Source organism: Desmodus rotundus, chromosome 2, assembly GCF_022682495.2.
Source record: "Desmodus rotundus isolate HL8 chromosome 2, HLdesRot8A.1, whole genome shotgun sequence".
NCBI classification, from domain to species: Eukaryota; Metazoa; Chordata; class Mammalia; order Chiroptera; family Phyllostomidae; genus Desmodus; species Desmodus rotundus.
This window is the reverse complement of record NC_071388.1, coordinates 116,385,890-116,407,922: the sequence shown is the minus strand read 5'-3', so window position 1 is coordinate 116,407,922 and position 22,033 is coordinate 116,385,890. Positions and strand designations below refer to the sequence as shown.

Below are 22,033 nucleotides of genomic sequence, written 5' to 3'. Positions count from 1 at the left end.
CCCCACATTTCCTGGGGTAGATATGAATAGGGTCATTAAAATATGGCCAAGGAAGGGAGGGAGAGTTTACTTTTTCTGTCTCCTTAGAGTCTGTGTTCTGAAAGCTCAGCAGGAATTTAAACAAATAGCGTGGAGGAATGGTGAATCTGATCATATTTAAAGAAAAAGTCGCTTTCAAATTTTGCTTCCCTTTAATAAATACATTGGCTTCTGCAATGTATTGTTTTCTAAAACCCTGCAGATTCCGTCCCCCCCTACCCCTCTTCCCCACCTGGAGAGCATATTAGCATCAAATTGCATATTTTTTTTCTCTGGGTCAAGAAGAAACTGTTGCTTCTCTCATATAAATGAAGGTAAAGAGAAAGGAAGGAGGGTAAGAGGTCATGAAAATCATAATGCTTCCCCTTTGATTAAAAAGTGAAAAATAGTCCTGGCTGGTGTGGCTCAGTAGATTGAGCACAGGCCTGCAAACCAAAGAGGTATGGGTTTGATTCCTGGTCAGGGCACATGCACGGGTTGCTGACCAGTCCCTGGTGGGGGGCGTGGAAGAGTCAGCCACTTGTTTCTCTCCCTCTCTTTCTCCCTCCCTTCCCCGCTGTCTAAAAATAAATAAATAAATCTTTTTTTTTAAAGTGAAAAAGTTAGAAGAAGGTCAGTGACGAAAGGAGAGAGCTACTGACAAAAAGGAAGTGCATCAGTAAAATGGGCCTGTGAAGGTCGCACCCCCCCTAGGGAAGGGAGAATTGGGTTCTGAGCCTTTGGTTCCCCTGCATTCTAGACCACATGCAACGATAGAAGAGGGGGTGAGGGACAGATGCTCCACCACCCTGAACTGGGTGGATTCGGTTGCACAAATGGTACAACCTACTGACACTCACTCATAGAGGAGGGCATCACTGCTCTGACCTTGGACAAGTTTAACGTCTTTAAGCCTCAGTCTTCTCATCTTGTAAAACTGGGTATTCTCACAGAGTTTTGTAGGTTAAATAAAGAAATAAAACATGTCACCTAGCACATAGTAGGAGCTCCACAAATGCTAGGAAGAAAAATAAAAAATTCTCTCAGTGAGGTGCTTTTTGGGTGAAGACCCTCAGTCCTGGAGAGGTTGGTGGCCCCTGAAGGGTCGGGGAACACTTCGGCCAGCTGTCCCTGCGCTTCTCCAAGCCTGGAAGCTCAGTGCTGGACTGCGATGAAGCTTGAGGGCCCAGGACTAGTCACCTAGTTTGTTTAACAAGTTCTTTCACACACACCCCCATACACACTTTCGCCCAAAAAATTCTGTGAGGATGTTTCTTCCTTCTTCCTCTGTTGTTGGGTTCTGATTACTTCCATCTGGCTGCGGCAGCTCGAGTGGAGCCTCTAAAAACAAAACAAAACAAAACAAAACAAAACCCTTCCCTACAAAACACACATGAACTAACCCTAGAAGGCTGCTTTGCTTCTCGCCAGCCTGCGCTCAAGTGGCTACTCCGCCAGGCGTGGCGGGGGGCACAGGCAGGACCCCCGGCACCTGCCCGGGCTGAGCCAGGGATCATCCCCACCCTTTTCCTCTGTCCCGGGTTTTCGCCCCGGTGCCCGAAGAAGCGAGTGCACTGGGAGCTGCGACCCGGGCATCTCCCCGCGGAGGAAAAAAAGGGAGGTGGGGAGGGCGGGTGATTTCAGAGATTGAAAACAGAGCAGTCCCTGAACCTCAGCTCCAAAGCTCATCTGACTTGAGTTAGAAACCGTATCCCCCCGCCCACCTCCGCCCCGGCGCCTTAAAAAAAAGTGTTGGAGACTGGTGCGTTCTTTCGTCCACTGCTCGAACTTTCCTCGTAGGTGTGCGTTCTCTACTTCGTGCTGGGGAGGAGCGTCCTCGGCTGCCTCCTCCAGTCCGGGTCCCCGGGGTCCTCCCGGGCGGGTGCGCGCGGCGCGGGCGGGTGCGCGGCGCAGGGTGTGCTGCAGCGGTGCGCGCGGGGGCGCTACGCCGACCGGTCGGCGCCCGGATTGCGGGAGTGCTGGAGCTCGCCAGCCGAGGCAGCACGGCTACGCAGACTTTTTTTCAAACTCCCATCAATGAGACTTCGAGAAGGAGTGGGAGGAGGCGGCGGCGGCGGCGGCCGCTGAAGCAGGCGAGGAAGACCCGGGCTAGCCGGAGGAGCTGGAGGAGGGAGCGCGGGTCGCACGGCGCGCCGGAGCTTTGGGGTGCTCCCAGCCCGTCGGCTGTAGAGGCGGCCTGACCCCTTCGCGTCTCTTAGTCCCCTCTCTTGCCTGGCCTGACCCGCCCGGCCGGACTGATACCCGACACACGGCCGCCCGCGGCAGATCACCGCGCCAGCCAAGTTGGGATGGGGGCTTGCAGTCACCGCCTGGTTCCCGAGAGGCCACCTGCTTGCTAGAGGTAAACTTTTGTCTTCCTCGGTAAAGTTGCACTGGCCTTCTTTTGCTTGCTTTTCGTTGAGAAGTGCCCCCATCCCGGCCGAACCCTGGCTGGCGGGGATGCTGTGCGGTCTCGGAGGGTGCTTCGGCGCGGGGATCGGGGCACCGGGTTCAGGGGGCCTTGGGGTTAGTGGGGTGGCCCCAATTCGGGCTTTGGCCAAGGCGGGCAGGGACGTAACGGGGGAGTTTGAGGACTAGGAACTCGTGGCCGGGGTTGGGGGGCGATTTTCCAACTTGGGGGAAAGAGCCGCCTCTGTCCTCCGGGTGTATAGCAGCGGCGGCCCTCGCCCCTTCTCCATCGCGCCGGAGCCCGGAGTTGGTTTTGCAAGAGGTGTGTGGGGAGGCTTAGCACTGGAGGCTGGGAGGATGCGGAGCTCCGAGAGGTGGGCAGTGGGAGTATGCCTTAGGAAAGTGTGTTGTGCGTGAGGGGCTGCAGCCAGCTACTAGTGAACTTCTTACTGCACTTCTCTGAGCGACTGGTCCCGGAGCCTGGCCTTTCTTTCGTCCTCGCTCCTTCCTCCGCCTCATCAGGCCTTGCCGCCCCCTCCCCCTCGGTCAGGCTCTCCTCTCCGTTCACCCTCCTTGCTTTTTTCCCCTCCTCCTCCTGCCCTCCGCCCCGAGATCCGCTTGACTTCCCGAAGGGATCCTCCCGTAATCCCTCGCCGGGTCCTCGGGTCCCCCCACCCTCACTTTCATCCCCGCCCCCATTCATCGTCCCCCCCCCCATATCCCCCACCCCGGGCCAATCGCTCAACAAGTATATTTGCTGAGGAATTTGAAAAATCCACTACTGCAACTTGATCTGTGTGTGATGGATGGGTGAGGCGCGGAGAGAGTTGGGCGCCAATCCTATTAAGGGTTTAGGGAGGGGAGCGTTTTCCCTAGATGGGGGCGGGGGTGTGGGGAGGGGAGGAGGAAGGAGCGTGTGTGTGTGTGTGTGTGTGTGTGTGTGTGTGTGTGTGTGTGTGTGTGTGTGTGTGAGTGAGAGAGAGAGAGAGAGAGAGAGAGAGAGAGAGAGAGAGAGAGAGAGAGAGCGCGAGCGCGCGCCAGCTCCCGCAGCACTGGGGAACTGGAAGTCCACCCAACTCGGCGCCTTTTCAGCAGGGCAGGAATTGCTGTCATTTCCTAGGAAACCCGACTTTTACTACATGAGTATCGGGATGGAGCCGAGCGATTCACCCTGGTGACCTGCCGCAGAGGCGTTCGCCAGCCTGGGGTCCCCCCCCCCCCCAGAGTGCTTCCTCCTACCCCTGTCTCTTTTGTATGATTCTTACGGGGTTCTCGGAGTTGATCCAGCTGGAACAGTAGATCTTCCCCTGGCGTCTAGTGCCAGCAGTGGGGGTCTTATTCGCTGTTCTGCCCTCTTGCCCCGGCGGCGCGCTCGGTGCATCACCACCCGTGCGGTCTTTGCAACCCCGTGGCCACTGCGGAGTCCTGGGCCTCCCGCCCGCCGCCCTCGCGGACCATGTGAAGGTTTAATCCCGACAGCTTCAGATAAAGGGAGCAGTTGTAAAACGCTCATATAGTATTTGCAGATGAGGCTCTGGGGGATGTTGGAGAATTTGAAAGTAAACGTTTCCCTCGCAAGCGGCATAAAATAGTGTTTAAACAAATATTGTATTGGCATGCTCAGGGGGCTTGGTGCCAAAAAGTAAAGTAAATAAACTCTGAAATCCAAAATATACAGCGGTGGAAAGCGGGGGAATAGGCGGGTTCAGTCACGAGTCCCCTGATGAGGTCTGTTTGTTTTCGGCCACCTCACCTACCAGACCCCTCCCGTGCCATTTCCTCACTTTGGCTGGGAGTTCCCTTCCCTCTACCAATGTCCCACAGCCTCCTGGGTCCGAGGGTGGCCTTGCAGTTGTTCACTCGGAGGAAGTTCATTGTGTGGCTACCTAGGCAGGTCTCCAAGGGAAGGGGAAGGCAGCTTAGCTAAGCCTTGCTGCTTTGAGTTTTGGTGCTCTCTAGGCTTTCCCAGCTTCTGGTTTGCCCTGGGGCAGTAACTCTAGACTGTATAATCTAGAACAGGCAGATGCGTCTTCTCTAGGGCCTTTCTCCTTCTTGGGCCTCTGACCTCTTTTCTTACTCTTCATCTTTCTTGCTTTCGTTTTCCTAGACTTGGAGCTTCTCCCTCCTACCGCTGAGGGTTACAGGAAATTGTGGAGACGATCTTGCCCAGATTTAAATATCACTCAAACCCAAACATAGGGAAAGTTGTCACTTGTCTGAGAGTTTCCAGTGACTTATATTTTATAATATTAGGGTGGTTTTGTATTTCTCCTCTGCTTTAAGAAACATACTCTTTTTTTGTGAGGTTATTTACTGGTTCTGGGGGTGGGGGGTGTAACGTATGTGGAAAGATCCCATTCTACGTGATGAGCCTGGGGCCCAGGAGATACAGCCCACAGGTGAACTGGCCCTCCCTTGGTTTGGCACCTGAATGAGAATCTACAGTCAGAGCATTCTGTTTCAAAGTCAGTGGGTGCGAATGATAGGGAGAGAGACTCTCCTAAACCAGGGCCAGGCTCACCTAGAAACAAGGTGGGACTATTGGAGATGTTTTTATCTTCCATGGGAATTGTTTTGGGGGGATTTCACACAAGGTTCAGACTCTTTTGGCAGAGTCTCCCAGGCTGTTTGCAAACTCACACTGACTCTGGCTGTGGCCTTGGAGGGAACTTTTGACTTGTCCACCTTGAAGTGTGTGTGTATGGAGTTAGACTAGGCCCTTCTGGCCTGGTGGCCTTAGGATGGAGTACCACTCTACTTTCTCAGGGATGCTCCAGACCACTTGTTTGGAGAGCACTGAATGGAGGAGGTCCTTTGAGTTGCCTGGTCGGAGGAGGGGACCACAGGGCTGTCAGTGAGTTGCTCATTGCCGGGCTTGGGCAGCCTGGCCCGGGAGCTGTAGCTGTTTTGTTTGCACTGTGGACTGAAAAATACACAACTACTTCATGTTTTTTGTACTCCTACAAGTGCCCTGTACACAGGGTAGCCCCCAGGGCTGGATTAACAAACCAGGGGATTCAGCAGGCAGGCAGACAAAATTGGATATTTGCCTAATAAACACCCTTCATCCATCAGGGCCTGTGGGGGGAGGGGCGGTGGTGGTGGGGTGGTGGAATTCGCCTCACAGATGCCAGCAATTCCCTTTAAATGGGACCTGGAGGTTGTCCTGTGCACTTTGAAGCCTGTGTAACCCCTACACAGGTGGCTGGCATGTAAAAGCTCAAAACCCAAGTCCTGTGTCTGTATGTATTCTTGGGGTAGGGCGGCTTGTCTTTTCCTGGAGAAAGTGTGTGTTCAGCAGGGTTTCTTTCATGCGAGTGCAGCTCACTCATGACGCTGGCCCGAGGGACATAGAGCAAACCAGCCTTGCTTCTTCAGGTTGGGGGGTTGTTTCTACCTGAGCCAGGGCCTGTTTCCTGGTGCCTGAGGGCCGATCGGCCAGGTGGACCAGGTGGACCTTGGGTGGACAGCTGCAGCTGTTCCCGCTGGGCCAGGGCCCTTTGAAAAGGAGCCCCAGGGAAGCAGTTCCCCTTTCTTCCTTTCAGTGTGTCAGAGACATGGACAAATGAAACACGTAAAGAATGCCAAAGGAAGAAATTGTATTTTCAGATTCCAGAAAATGCAGAGAGGCAGATTAGGGGATTGTACCAGCAAGCAGAATACGCAGCAATTTCAGTGAACAAGGCTCACGGCTTCTAAAGAGCTCAGGAGGAGGGCTGCTCTGTGACGGTTTCCTCACTGGACATTTGTGTTTGGTAGTGTCTTTTGATAAAGAGCAACAGCTTTGTGGTTTTCAAGTAAACACAGGACTCCAGATTCCATGTTACTCGTTTTCTCTGAAATTAATTTGAGTGTTTGCTGCGGAATATAAAGGATTTAAGAAAACAAACCATCGGTCATTGTTTTTAGATTCTGAGGGTGACAAAAAACATCCTTAACCTTCAAGACTATGTTTAAAGCCACGAGGAAGTACGCCAATGATATGCCAACAGCATGTTTTCTGCTAGGTTAGTATCTTACTTTCCCCTGTCACTTCATCAACAAAAGCGTCCCCAATAATCCTGTGTGCGTTCTGACTCTAGTGTCTTTTATACATGAGGGGAAAGAACTCATTTAAAATGTGACCAAAGAGTACAGATTAAACTGTCCGGTGATTTTGGTTTAAGTTGAGTAAGTTAATGTGGTTTTGTGTGGGTGCATGTGTGTTGTTAAAAAGAAACAGGTTGCTGGGAAGAGTGTTTTAACTGAGTGCCCGGTTTCATGCATTAGCATAAGAAAAAAAGTTGTAGTGCATTTACTATTGTCTTGAATGAAGAGTTTCAGTAAGGAGAAGGGAAGCCCAAAAAGGGCGATGGTCCATTGAGATTCGTCAGTGGCCCCAGCTGGTCATCTGCTGAAATCGGATATCACTTTTATCTTGCTTTTCCATTCTCTGGCCTTTTTCACATGTTCACTTTTGTCAGGGTTTATTGATTATGTTTTCTTCTCTGCAAATCTGTGGAAAATTTAATGAACCAAAAACAGCAGTAAAATAAAGGGGACTTTTTATTCATTAGCATAGGATTGATTTCCCCCTTTGGGCTTGGGCCCCTGGTCTCCCCCAGTGAGTGTGGTAGAGGGCTGGTGGCCCTGCGGCAGGCAGAGGTGGGGCCTCCCCAGTCCGGGGCCTCACTGCTGACCAGCACCAGCTCAGACACCGCCCCCTGACCCCCATGGCTTTTCCCAGCCAGCCTAAGTTTTCCATGCTGCAGACCCCAGCCTGGTCCTCCAGGGTCCGGGCTTAGTGGGCTGTGTTGTGTGTATGTGTGTGTGTGTGTGTGTTTGTAGGTGGGATCTTTGTGTTCTTCAGCCATACAGATCATTTGAGTGCCTGGGCCTTCCCTGGGACATAGTTAAGTGTCTCTCTTTCTCCAGCCCTAGCTCTCAAACCTGTAATTAACCAAAGCCCCTGGTGTGATTATGCTTTGCTGACTCGGCTGGGTTTGGAGCTGCTTCCCTCTATGAAACAGGATGAACTCTTGCTCTTTCCAGGGGCTTCCTAGGCAGCCTGTGGTACAATTCCATTATACATCTGTTTGTCCGTCTGTCCCCCCCTAGTCTTTTTATTCCCTTTTTCTCACTCCTCTATGACTGACTGTCTTTCTCTCTTTCTTTCTCTCTCTCCTTCCCCTTCCTTCCTTCCTTCCTCTTTCCCACCTTTCTTTCCCCTTTCCCTCCTTCTCTCTGTCTTTCTCCCTTCCCTCTTGTCTTTTTATTCCCCTCTGCTCTTCCCCTCCCCTATCTCCTCTTTCCTTCTGTATCTTTTTATTTTTCTCCCTTTCTCCTTTCTCCCCCACACTCCTCCCCACCCCCTTTGTTTCTCTCTCCCTCTTTTTCTTTCTCTCTCTGCTCCCCTCTCCTGCCTGTGTTTCCTGTCTGGCTCCTTTCTCCCCTTCCTCGGGTCCCCTCCATCACCTGTCCTGTGGAGGACTGGCCTTGGAGGTCTGGGGAAGGTGCGTGCCCAGCCCATGAGGACTGGGCCCCAAGTGCCGGCGGCTGGCCATGCTGCTTTCCTCCCACCTGCCTGCGGGCTTGATCTGTGGCGCCAAACAATGGCCACATTGTCCCAGCCGCTCACCGGCCACTCGCCAGGGCCGCCTTTGGCTAGTGGAGGCAGGCTGGACCTTGCTGGTGGCAAGTTGGGAAGAAAGCCAGCTGCCAAATCCAGAGGGCCCGTGCCACTGCCTTTGTCGTCGGGGAGAGACCGGAGCGTGGTCTCGGGGTCCCCGCTGGGAGTGGACCCTGCGAGCCTGTGCCCACCTGGGAAAGGCGCCTTTTCTAAAAGGTGCTCCCACCCGTGGACTGCAGCTGATGCCCCGCCTCCTTCGGATTAGCTTGCCCTCCCCCTACCCAGCAGAAGGGGTTTCGAGTTTAGTTTACAGCTTGCAGAGTGGATTGAGAGCATTTCACCAGAGCCAGGAGAGAGAGGGGCCACGTTGCCAAACTTTTGGTGGCTCAGAAACTTTTTCTGTAACGCATCTGCGAGACTGATTACCAGGAAGGCCTCTTTATGCCTTGACCCCACCCCAGAGGCAGAAAAGGAATGGTGGTGTCTCAAAATAGCACCCTCCTCTCCCCCGCCGTCTTGACCTGTAGGGATTGGAGACCTCTTAGCGCTCAGAAAAAGAAAGATCTCTGAATGCTTAGGATGTTAAAAGAGCATCTGTCCCGGGTCCAAGCAGATGCTTAGCAATGCTTCTTTGTGTTGTGGACAATGCAATAAGTCAGCTCGACTTTTGAGCCACATTTATAAGGAACTGTAAGGGCCGCTCAAGTACACTTGTGCTAAGTTGAATTGATTGAAATTTAATGGCGGTTAGTGGTGATGAATGGTAATGATTTTCCAGAGTATCTTTGGCATACTTGACATTAATAACTGGAGAGTGTGTGTACGCACACCGAGAGCCTGCCACACACGTGAGGCGGGTAGCATTATTCATCTTCCCAGATGCCAGTCCTTTGCCTGCGTTCTGCTTCTCCAATCCTTTTCCTTCTCACCATAATTCAGTTGTTTGGATGATTTAAAAAAAAAAAAGAAAAAGAAAGAAAGAGAAAAATCTTTCTCCATTGAGCACGTACATCATGTCAACATAATTTTGAGCTCATGATTTTTTTCAATTCCTACATAAATCAGCTTCTAATATACAGAATGTGATGAATTTGTTTTAGCTGCCATCATGAATTAATGTTATGCAAATAGAAGCTTTGCAGGTGAAATGATTTACTTAATAATTTCAACTTCTAATATTTAAGCTCATTCATTATGTTGGGAGTTAAAAAAAAACAAGTTCATATTTTTAAACCTGAGATAGGGAGATTAGTATGCAAGTATTTGCAGTGTAGGCAGACCTTGATGGCCAGGAAACAGCTTTTAATTTGTTGATTCTTTCTTTGAGAATCTTCAGTTCACCAGGCACTGGTTTCACAAATGCATTTAAATAGTTCCAACATGATCATCAAGGTACCATATCCCATGAGACTGAGCTAGCTCCATTTTGGGAATGAAGGAAGGCTTGAAGGATGAGATGGCTGAGCCAGGAGGAGAAGAGTGAAGGGGCTCTGAAGCCCCCTGTCTCCATCTGCGTCATTGGCTAGTTAAGACTATCCTAAGAGCCAGTTATTAGTACCTGCCTATGAAGGTGGCTGTGGTGTAGAAAGTTGGGCAGACCTCTCCCAGCCCTGACTCCCACACCCCTGCCATAACTGCTAGGAAGACTTTCTTATATATCATTCTTTCAGGCTGTTTTTCTCTGGAAAAAGTTGAAGAAAGAAAGTATGAATGATGGATAAATGTACTATGAAGAGAAATGTGCCTGAATCCCTTGGGGTTACCCTCAGGGAGAGTGAGATTACTCACTCAAGAACTGGGTGACCCTGTGCAAGTCGATTTACCTCTCTGGAAGCGGGGGCTGGCAAATAGGCTCTCTCAGGCTCTCCAGCTTCAGAGTCCTGGGAGCCAGCACCCCCAACCTTTGGCAGCCCTCTCTGAGAATCAGGGTGGAAAGACCAGCAACTGGAGGAGGTCTGGGGTCTTGTCATTGCTTCTGTTTCTGGACACAGCGTAGTGAAGCACCTCTGAAGGAATATGCCCTACCTTCCCCTGCTAGTCTCTCTCCTTAGCCAGCTGTAGGGCTGGGGCATCTCTGGATGTGGTCACAGGGTGAGCCGGGATGGGGGTGGACTTGGGGACATTGGAGAAGGCGGGGAAAGCACTTGGCCTGTGACAGCCTTTCAGACTCTCCTGAAGGCTGCAGACAAGTTGAAGGGAGGCCTGACACATAAATATGTCTTGAATCTCTGAAGGTAAGGGTAGAGTTTTGACTTGACTTCTCCAAAGATTGAGGTCATTGCAGTCTGATGACAGGTTGAAGGCACATCACTCAGTTCGACTGACAGTGGTGGCTTGTGCTGTGGTGATACATTGCATGTCCGGGCAGTATTTAGGGCTGGTCCCAGCTGTCTGAGGAGATCAAGGTGAGGGGACTTCTCTGGTGTTCACTGGCTGAGGCAGCGCGCACACATTGCCTGTTTATGTAGGGAAGGAAGAAGTCCGACTCAGCAGATTTGCAGCCAGGGGTTTTCAGGTTTGCTGATGGTAGAATGGAGCAGGGTAGTAGGGTTTGAATGTAATTCAGATTTCTTCATCTGTAGGTGTAGCACATAATATAGTATTTAGGTTAAGCTTCCTGTAAAGTGTGAATGTGGGATATGTGATATGTTTATTTAGGCTGATATACATATATATCATTAAGAATCTTAACTAACAGATCCCTTTATGAAGTAGAAGATTTTTTTTTTCTTCTATGAGACACTTACACCAAAAACCAGGATGAAGTAAAAATGGGAACGAGTTGTAGAGGCAAAGCTAAGCTGAAGGCCTCAAGCACCTCCTAGTTGCCTGGGCCTCCTAGTTGGGATTCAGTTGGAAAACTTGTTAAAATTCAGATTCTCAGGCTCCAGTGAGAACCTACCGAATTAGGATTCCTGCAGAGTGGGGCCCTGAGCCCTGCAATTTATCCAGGATTTTTTGGGTGGGGCGATCAGGGTAAATGTTTTCTTCCTGTGATGTCCCTTGACTGCTTTGTGACTTTTGCATCAACAGAATAGCGCTCACATCTCTATGGCTGGACGGACACCCGAGGACTGGCCTCAGCAGACTGTAGGACTTGCAGCTGCCTGGCCAGCTATTACTGGACGGAGTTTGGGACAAAACCAAACTGGCTGAGAACTGAGCTGCTTCTGCTCCAGAACATCACAGAGTAATGGGCTCTCTTTCCCAGAACAGTGGCCAAGACCGTCAGGTGGCTCTGGCAGTCACTGGCTTTGCTGTAGAAGACAGCCTTCAGGTTCCGGAGAAACCAGAGTAGTGAGCATATGAAACCAGCACCTTAGTTTCTGTGTTGCGAGTTCTGGCCTGAGGCTCTCCAGAATGCCCCCTTTCTTTTTTTCTGTGTAAAGAACTGTATGTGCTGATATCATGATAGTTGTCTCATTGCTTCAAGGCTGAAGTGGCCAGAAATTGGACCCTCTTTGGGTCCAGTTTGGTGTTTCGCAGTTTGAGCAGGTCTTTTGGTAGCTTGACCCACCCTGAGGTTTGACTCAAGGGCCCATCCGTGATGTCTTTAGGGTTCCCTAAGGAGGGTAGGACAGAAGTAGACTGGTGGGAGTGAGAGGGCGGTGGGGCGAGCTGGTGCCTGCTGGCCTGCCAGAGCTGTGAGGGCCTGAAGCCCCAGAGCTGAAGGGAGCCTGCCGTGAGCAGGGAATGGGCTAGGGAAGAGGACCTCCCCCTCTGCCTACCCCACCCAGCAGGTCAGCCTGTGGTTCATGTGCTCTGCAGTCCTGGCTCACACCCTGGCCCAACTCACAGCACTGCTTCCTGCACCCCGTCAGCATGCTCTGAGAGTGTCCTGTCTCCTCACTATGACTTGAGTCTCCTTTGGAGCAGGAAGGTAAGGAAGAGCCTGGACGGGTGTAGGACAGCTGGAGCCTGGGGACATGCATGGTTTCTCTGTGGCCCTCACTTCACAGCTCAGAGTGAGTCCTTATAGGTGTACTACATGTTATTTTAATTTATTTTTTAAATCCTCACCCAAGGATATGTTTATTGGTTTTGAGGGGGTGGGGGGGGAGAGAGAGACAGACAGACAGACAGACAGACAGACAGGCATTGATGTGACAGAAACATTGATTGGTTGCCTTCTGTGTGTGCCCTGACTGAGGATGGAACCCACAACCTAGGTATGTGCCCTGACCGGGAATCAAACCCTCAGGCTTTTGGTGTGTGGGACAGTGCTGCAACCAACTGAGCTACCCAGCTAGGGCCTTACAAATATGTTTTAGTATTAAATAAGGCTTTGAGTGAGAGCCCAGCATGGCCTTTGCTCGAGGTTAGGGTCCTGGAAATGGTTGCCTTTCCTGTCACTAAAGTCCTGCTGGCCTTGGAGAGACAGGCTCTTAAGTGCCTGCAGCTGATGGCAGGGAACAGCTTTTGTGATTTGTACTGTCTTGCACTGCAGACTCTGTTAGCTTTATGCTAATATTTCAAGTACATGTTGGCAAGGACTTCAAGAGAGCATAAAAAGAACTTTTGTATGTTTGAACATGGGACTGGTGGAGGTGTGGCATCCATTGGCATTTGGTTGAGAAGGTGGCCATTCAGAGGACTGAGCTGAGCTGAAGGCACAGCACTCTTGCCTGCCCATCTGTGCGTAGTTCCTCTGCTCAGTCCACGCTCCCGAAGGCAACTCATAAAGCAGATGAGGGCATACTGCCTGGTGGCTCCCCTGGCACTGGGAGACCCATGGGAAGTAGATGTGGGCTGGTGGCATCTCCATCTCCTCCTGGTCTCTGGTGTGCGACATCTGGGAGCCGCATCCTTCCCCTAATCCAGCCCCTCAGTCCCAGGACCCTCAGGCCCCAGCCCCAATCCAGCTGTTTTGCCCAGAACACCTGAGGCACAGTGCTCCAGTGTGGTGCTCCCTCATTGCTACTACATGCCCACCTTCAAGGGGCCACTTGGCAGTAGAACTGGATTGACATCCGGTCCCTTTGTAGGAGTGGGCTCCATCTGGGAGCTTTGCTTTGCAGGGCTTGAGGGTCCTAACTGACATGCCCCCTTCCTATGGTGTGAGTCCTGTTTACTATGATTTCATAGTGAGAATCGGGTTCTCAGACCACTGCCCAGCCATAGAGAGCTACTAGCCATTGTCATGGAGCTACCTGCCTGCCTGAGCACCGTGAATTCCCACAGGCTGCCTGGCCACCTGCCCAGGTAGGCCTACAGAGCACCTGCTCCCCTGCCTAGCCCTACTTACCCTGACGGTACCTCAGGTTTCCCTAGTGGCCCAGACCCTGCTGGTCCTCTCTTCTGTTTCTGTTTCCTTGGGTTTTATTTTACTTAGGTTTAAGCATCCTTTTATTTGGCTTGGGGGCTGTGTTCAAGGTCTGAGCCCTGGTTTAGAACTTGGGGATTCAAGCAAATGAATCTTTTGATGTAAAAATATTAAAACCAAGACATGCCTTTTATTGCTTAAAAACTTGTAAAGTAAGGAACAGCATAAAGAGGGAAATTTTATTAAATTGTCTCCCAGTCTCCTTTTCTCTATTATTTTGTATGAAATATTTTTGCGCTATATTTTCTTTAAAAAAGAAGTTGCATTATGTATATAGCCTTGTAACTGTTGATTCACTTAACATTATATCATGACCATTTTTCCATGTTATTAGTGAATAATTTTCTTTGATTTTTTAAAAAAAGTGACTACATAATATTTTTGTCTGCTGTTGTCGTATTTTGTTTTACCTTCTTTGTATCCTTGGACATATGGATTGTTTCTAATTTTTGTTACTATAGATAATGCTGGAGTAGACATTTTTATGTGTAAATGTTTACCTGCAATTCTGATTATTTTGTTAGAATAGATTCTTAAAAGTTGAATAACTTGGCCAAACTGTTTGGACAGCTGTTTTGAGGCCCTGGTTGGGCCTTAGTGGATTTCCAGTAGTATCTTCCTTTTGAGGAGAGATTGAAGAAGCTAGCTGCAGGTTTTCAGGACAGTGAGGCACAAATCAACGCAAAGCAGCTGAGTGCCTCCTGCAGGCCCATAGCATGAAGTCACGAAGAGATACAGTCCCACTTTGCAGGTGGTGAACTGAGTCTCAGAGACTCTGGGTGATCTCCAGGTTTGCCTTGGCAGAGGGAGGCAGGGCCCTGAGCTGAGCTGGATTTGCAGATACCCAAACCAGGACCCTCTCCTGCCCTGGGCTTCTGAGTGCTGCCGTGGGAGCAGTTGGTCTGCCGTAGGCAAGGACTCCAGCTGTGATCCTCAACTGGGCTGTTTGTTCCCCAGGGGACGTTTGAGAATGTGTGGAGACATTTTTGGTTGTTTTAACTGTGAGGTTGCTACTGGCATCTAGTGGGTAGAGGCCAGGAATGCTGTTCAACATCCTGCAATGCACAGGGCAGCCCCCATGACAAAGAATTATCTAGCCTCAAATGTTACCAGTGCTGCAATTGAGAAAGGTCCAACAAAGCCCCCCTTATCTTATTCCGCACCCCCCCCACACACACACAAGGACTCTGCCATGGGGCTTCCTCTTCTGGCTGGGGCTGTCAAAGCAGGCAGCAGCACCTTTTTCACACATCATTCTCACACCAGGCTGGCAATCTTAAACCTTCTTTCCTGTGCCTTGAATTTGAAACAATGTGGCAGTTGCCATCAAGAGGAATTCCTTGTGCAATCCATCAGTCAATCAGCTAGCACTTACTGGAACATCTGTTACGTGCCTGGCACTTATTAAGCTCACTGCTGCAGGTGCACATCTTGCTAACTTGGTTAACAGCTGGAGGCCTCTGAAATCCCAGCAGGTTTCTCAAATGTGCATCTTCCTTTGTTACCCTCCATGCCTGCCAGGGAGGCTACTGTAGGGAAGTCATAAATTGGCCAGCGTGACCTCAAAAGGCAGCTACCTAGGAATGTTGGCCAGGAGCAAGAATTGTCTGTTTTCCTGGCCCAGGCTGATAACGTTTCCACATCACAGTGAATTTTGTACCAGACTCTTCCTGGCAGCTATTAGCCAGGGATTGCAGAGTCCTGGGTCAGAATAATGAAGAGCCCTGGGGTCTGGGCCTTGGAAAGTGGCACATTTATTTAACCAGACAGTTGCGTCTGAGGAGCCGGGAAGGTGTCCTCTAGGAGTGGACCAGACTGGGTCTCCAGAAGGGGTAGGGGAAGGAAGGGTGGCAGCCCAGGCAGAGGAACCTGGGCAAATGGACATAGAGGGGCATTTCTGGAACCTCCAGGGAATCGGTTTTCCTTGGAGGTGAAGTGTGAGGGGGCGTTGAACAGTCTGCAGAGGGGCCCTTTATGAAAGCCTGGGGGTGCCTTGAAGGGGAGGCTTGGTGAGTCCAAAGGATGGATGTTCAGGTCACGGGGCAGAAATGTGCGGCAGACCCAGATTCCTTCTGGGGCTGGGACATTTGGGATCTAGATGTGCCCCAGAATGATCAGCTCTACCTTTTAATTCTCTCCACTGTGATTTGGGCTGACTTAGTTCCTCAGGTTTTTCCCTGCCAGGCAGACCAGGCAAGGCAATTTCCTCTTTTTGTGGAAAAGAGGGAATTCCCAGCAAATATGCACATATCTCTTCATCCTGCTTATAACCTCTGCCCATCTGCAGGCAAGGCATATGGTATTTGCCCCCAGCCTGTTCCCTGCCTGCTCCCTGAAGAAAACTCCCTCTAAGTGTTGCCTCGTGGGCCTGTTGCAGAGGGTTGCTGGTGGAAAATGGAAGAGATCAGCCTGGTTCTTAGAAAACTCTCTACTGTGATCCTCAGGAATACCTTCAGTGACTAAGAGTGGCAGTGGTCATCCATCCATCCTCCTATCTATCCAACATCCAGCTATTCATCTGTTCATCCACCACCCATCCATCCTCCGTTCATTGACTTTAGAGATTTTGAAGGCCCTTGCTGTTGGTCTTTGTCACACCCTTCCTCTCCAGGCCATGAAACCAGTAACTCAGCAGTCACCTCCTCCATGGAGTCCGTCCTGCCTCAGACCCAGGTCCCACTCTCCTTCCCTGGTATTTCCCTTGCTTATAACACTCAGTAATACATTTTTGCCATTGTCTGTTCATTTGAGCTTAGTAAACATTTGTTGATAAATGAATTCTGGAGAATTTTTCAATGGGAAAACATTTCATTTGTTCTGTTTCCTTTGACACCTCTTCAAAGAAATGAGTCAGCCAAGCAGTCTCCAGATTGGCTTCCTTGATTTGAGAGAGCAGGAGCAATTGCTTTTAAAATGATAAGTTTGTAATATAACAGAATTGTATTTTTATATAATTTAAGCATGTATTATAGCTTATTTGGGCCCCTCACACTGACTCTCTGTACCATACTTTTATACCCACTTTGTGGGGTTTTGAGGTGAGAGGCATGATGTTTTGATAGAAAAATTACTGGAGCCCTGGCTGATGTGGCTCAGTGGGTTGGGCATTGTCCCCAAAGCTGAAAGGTCGCTGGTATGCTTCCTGGTCAGGGCGCATGCATGGGTTGTGGGTTCGGTCCCCAGTTGGGGCATGTACGGAAGACAACCATTGGTGCTCTTCTTTCACATCAATGTTTCTCTCCTTCTCTTTCTCCCTCCCTTCCCGTCTCTCTAAAACAAGTAAGAATAAACAAAAGAAAGGGAAAAAGCATTGGAAATGTGGTGAGGTGACCGGGAGTCTAGCCTGACTTTGCCTGGAAGTTAACAGGAGACCTTGGGCAGGCCCCATTCTTCCTGGAGCCTCCCCTAGTCTATTCCGTGTCTGTCCAATGAGGCAGTTGGAGCACATCACTGGTAGCGCTCTCTAAGCCTTGGCACTCGGTGCCTGGGATCACAGATTCTCTATTTCAGGGGCTAGAGGGCCGCGTTTGGGGTTTTTGGACTCATCGATGGTCGTTTCACTGACTGACCTGAGTAAAGAAGCAGCCCTCGGCCCTATTCGCAGATGCATGTTATGGTACCACCACCCCTGGGGATGGGACGCCTACCAGGGTAACAAGCTGATGCAGCAGGAATTATCTTCACTTTACAGATGCTATGGAGGCTTCCTGGTTTTATTGCAGTTGCCCAAAGTCCCCAGACTGGAAGAGTCAGGATCACCGCTCCCCTCCCCTTCCAAGGGCTGGTTTCCTATCCACAGACCCCCTCTGTCCAGAGACCCCCTCTGCCTGGGGGTCTGGACAGTAGGGAATGTGATCCTGCCATCAGTCGCAGCCTGCCTCCTCTGTCTCCTGCTCCAAGAGGAGATCTGCCCACACTTTGTCCCTTCTGTGGCACCCAGCTCTGTGAGGGTGGACAGTGAGCATCTTCCTTGGGTTTGTTCTTTCCCAGGCTAGCCCCAGCCTCTGTTTTGGCGTGTTCGAGCTCTCCATGTTCCATGTAACCCAGCTTGGCATCTGTTTGGTGCCCTGGTACATGGTCAGCACTCAGTAAATCTTGGTCATTATTATTAATAAGGCAGCCCCAGTGGGCACCACGTATTTGGCAGCTACATCACACTAGTGACTCATTGAGACTCCTGTCTACCCCAACCCTAATTCTCATTTAGTGTGCACTGCTCGTTTAAGCCAGTGTCACCACCCCACTGGGCCTTGAGAGCACAGTTGCTGCAGAAGGACAGACATCTTGGAGGGCAGAGCCTGTGCTCACCAGAACCTGGACATGTGTGTGCTCTTGTCTCTGTTTGAGAAGGGCCTTAGTCATTAGCAGGGAGAGTTTCTAAGAAGTGCCTGATTTTGTCGCCTGTCTCAGGCCAGTAAGGCGCCTATGGTACTTCTCTTTGGGCTGCGGGAGGTTGCCCTGGGCTTGAGGGTGACGATGCCGTGCCACCTCTTCCTTGCCATACAGGGGCCTTTCCAAAGTGTGGTTCTTGGGGGCCAGAATGGTGGCCCTGCTGTCCAGTTATGTGGCCCACTAAAGGCTGGTCAGAGAAGAGCTGCGTGGCTTCCTGAAGCTGGAGGTCATGTGGCTTGCATAGGGCCGGCCCCCTGTGGCTGCTCAGTCGGCCTCCTGCTGCACAGGACTGCGGAGTGAGCGGCCCTAGCCCCAGATTGTCCTGTCCTTTCCCGCACCCACACTCAGGGGTCACATAGCCCAAATATTACAACAACAGATTTGTTCTCCTGGGTTTAAAAAAGTTGTTTTTTTGTCCACTTTATTCTAGCCTTCATCTTCGCGTTGGTATTTATTCCCCCTCTCCCCGTATTTCACATATTTGAGATTATATGGTTTATAGTTTGCTTCCTGTAATTTTCACTTAATGCTTCTTGGTAAGCGTTTCTTTAGGCTCTGTCAAAATATGTTTTTTGATTCCTGTCTTTTGGGCATAAAGTTATTTTTCTCATTATCATATGTTTTCTAAAAACATGTTTGTGTGTAAGTGTTCTAAGATGATTAGTATACTTAATTTTCTTTTTAAAAAACAAACAATAAACATCATTTGCTAAATAATTATGAAAACAGATTTTAAAAGAAGTAAAAGCCTCCATGGGCTCAGGCCCACATTCCCGTGCTCTCTGTGGGGACCCCCTTAGCACTTTGGTGCGGTCCTTCCAGACCCTTCCTATGTGTGTTTGCAAATGTTTCCCACTCTCTTGGGGTCACATCACTTGGTTGTTTTGTCATCTACTTTTTCCACTTGACCACCACTTTTGTGTGTGTATTTTCCCAGGATGTAAGTCTTCGACAGTAACTGATCACATTCTTTGGATAAATTTACAGAGGAAGAATTCACAGTCAAAGGTGAGATCATGTTTACAACTCTTTACTCCTGTTTCTAGGCAAGTGGTTAAAAACTGTAAATGCCCCTGGAGGGTAGCCATGAATCCAGCTTTTTTTTTCCTGATACAAAACTAATACAGATAAAGAACTTAAACATTTAGAAATGTACAGCGTGGAGTGAGCAGGTTCCCCCAGATCTTGCTCCCTAGACGTAACCACTGATAACTGGTGTGTGCGTGTCTTCCAGCGTTTCTCAGTTGACGCAGACCAGTGTTTTCTCACGTGTTTTCGCCCCAGTGGGCCATACCGCCTGTTGTGTGCAGCAGCTTGCTTTCTCTGTGCTCACTTAGCAATATGGCTTCGCATTCTTTCCACATCTATCTGTATGGACCAACCTTACTCACTTCGTCATTTATCTTAAAGTTTTATTTACATTTATTTATTTATTTATCGACAAGTAATATATTTACATGGTGAATAATTTCACAAGGTGTAAAGGGTTGTATATACATATATATAAAGTCTTCCTGACCCTGCTGTGGCCCAGCTGCCCCCACAGTTCTCCCAGAGCTGGTCAGTGGCACTGGTTTTGATGTGTGTCTTTCCAGAAATAAGTTTGATGCCAGTAGCATGAAAATGAATATATAGTCTTTTTTCCCTCTAGTCTATGCTTTCCCAAATGGAGGCATAGGATACAGCTTATGCTGTAACTTGCCTTTTTTCCTCTCCATTCCACGTGAGCATGTAAAGAGTGCCTTCATTCTCTCTGGTAAAAGGGTATGCAGTGGTGCGGTTATGCCAGAGTTCACTTACCTGGTCCCTGTTGGTGGACATTTGTCGTTATAAACAGTGGTGCATTGAACAACCTTAGTTTATGTCACTTTACATGCATGGATATGTAAATTCTAGAAATGAAATTTCCGGGCACAAGGATGGGAGTTTTGTTGTTTGGATAGATAACGTCAAATTGCTTTTCGTGGAAGTCTACACTTGCACCAGCAATGCACAAGAGCGCCCGCTCCCCACGTCCATGGCCGCAGTGTTAGTGTGACACTTTTCAATCTGTGCTGATCTCACAGTTGGAAGAAGCATCTCAGTGGAGCTTTCACTCAGCGCAGCTGTTCTGAGATTCAGTCCCATAGCTGTACCCCACTCCCCTTTTGTTGCCGAATAGTGTTCCATCAGTGGGTATACCATAGTTGGTCTTTCCAGATGCGTGTTGATGGACATTTGGGTTGCTTCCAATTTTTGGTTGTTAAAATAAGGCTGCTATGAACATTTCTGTACAAGTCATTGTGTGGGCACAGGTGCTGTCTTCTCCTGGGTGTCCACTGAGGAGTGAAATGTCTGGCTCACAGTTGTAGCTGGGTCATGAGGTTGGTGTGATTGACTTTTTAAGAAACTGCAGGACTGATTAACAAAGAGGATTGTTCCATTTTGCATTCCCACCAGCAGGACGTGAGAGTTTCAGTTCACCCCATCCTTGTCAACACTCGGACTGGGCAATCTTTTGCATTTTAGCTATTTTAGTAGACATGTCATGGGTACCTTATTTAGTTCTAATTTGCATTTTCCAGTGAATGATGATATTCTGATGTGCTTTATTGCCACTGGCATATCTTCTTTGGTGAGGTGTCTGAGCAACTCTTGCTCTCTCTCTCTCTCTCTTTTTTATTGTTGGATTGATTTTCAAAAAATCAAGTTTTGAGAATTCTTGATATATTATGGATGCAAGTCTTTTATCAGTTATATGCTTTAAAAATATTTTCTTCCAGTCTGTGGCTTATTTTTTCATTTTCTCAACAGTGTTTATTGTAGAATAAAAGATTTTAATTTTGCTGAACTCCATTTTATCAAATTTTTCTTTTATAATCATGCTTTTGGTATTGTACCTAAGACTGTTATTTGCCTAAACTGAGGTCACTAAGATTTTTCTCCTATGTTTTCTTTTTAGAAGCATTCAAGTTTTAGGTTTTAGGTTTAGGTTCAAGTACTTAGGTCTTTGGTCCATACTGGGTTAATACCTTAATACTTACATATAGTGCAAAGTGTGGATCAAAGTTATTTATTTATTTGCATATTGCTATCTCATTGCTCCAATACCATTTGATGCAAAGATTATTCTTTCTGCACCAGTTGCTTTTACACCTTTATAAAAACAATTCTCTTTCCCATACATTTGTGAGCCTATTTCTGGGACTTCTGTTTTGTCCATTTGATCTGTTTGCCTATGTCGACACCAACACGATACTCTCTCGTTTACTGAGCTGTATAATAAGCCTTGAAATCAGATAGTGTCAGCCTCCCAACTCTGTTATTTTTTAAAAGTTTCTTGGCTATTTTAGATCCTTTGCATTTTCATATGATTTTAGATTCAACTTGAAAATTTTTTCAGAAACTCCACTTTAAAGATTTTGATTGAGATTGTATGAAATGTAGATAAATTTAAAGAGAATTGACATTTTAATAATATTGATTACTTTGACCTACAAACGAAGTACTTACATTTTCTCAGCAACACTTTATAGTTTTTAGTGTGTAGGTATTGTCCATCTTTTTCAGATTTATCCTGAGATATTTTGTATTTCTTCAAGCTATTATAAGTGGTATTTTAAACTTTAAATCTGCTAGTATTTAGAAGTATAATTGGTTTTTGTGCATTGTTCTTGTATCCTGTTTTGTAAATAGAGTTGATCATATTTTGTACATAAATGTTCACATCGTCTGAGAATAAACACAGTTTCATTTCTTTCTTTACAATCTGGGTGTCTGTTATTTATTTATTTTGACTTATTTTACTTGCATCCAGTACCGTGTTGACTAGCGGGTGAGAGTAGACATCCTTGTCTTGTTCTTTTAAAAAAAATAATTAATTAATTAATTAGATTTTAGAGAGAGGAGAAGGAAGGGAGAAAGAGAGGGAGAGAGACATTGGTGTGAGAGATTCATCAACTGGTTGCCTCTCGCACTGTGCCCCACCTGGGTCAATCTCACAACCCAGGCCTGTGCCCTGAGGGGGAATCGAACCAGTGACCCTTTTCACTTTGCAGTATGACACCCAGCCAACTGAGCCACACTGGTCAGGGTGAGGGCCCTTGTCTTGTGTTTGATAACAGATATGATGCTATGGCGAATCACGTTGATTGGCTTTCAAATGTTAAACCAATTCTTGCAGTTTCTGAACTTTTATGTTTCTGAAGCTGTGATGTTAGGATTGTTATATCCTCTTGATGAACTCACCCCTTTGTCATTATGAATGACTCCCAGGTAATAATCTATGTTCTGTCTACTTTTAT

The 22,033-nt window shown here is 48.5% G+C and overlaps 1 protein-coding gene across 1 annotated transcript in view; it reads left to right on the top strand.

Moving 5' to 3' along the window:
• The first annotated feature begins 1,994 nt into the window (after positions 1–1,994).
• The window catches only part of GLI2 (GLI family zinc finger 2), a 257,455-nt gene continuing 237,416 nt past the window's right edge, over positions 1,995–22,033 (top strand). The window contains exon 1 of the mRNA XM_024569726.3: positions 1,995–2,380. The gene's annotated coding sequence lies outside the window, so the exon portion shown is untranslated. The remainder of the gene's footprint in view (positions 2,381–22,033) is intronic.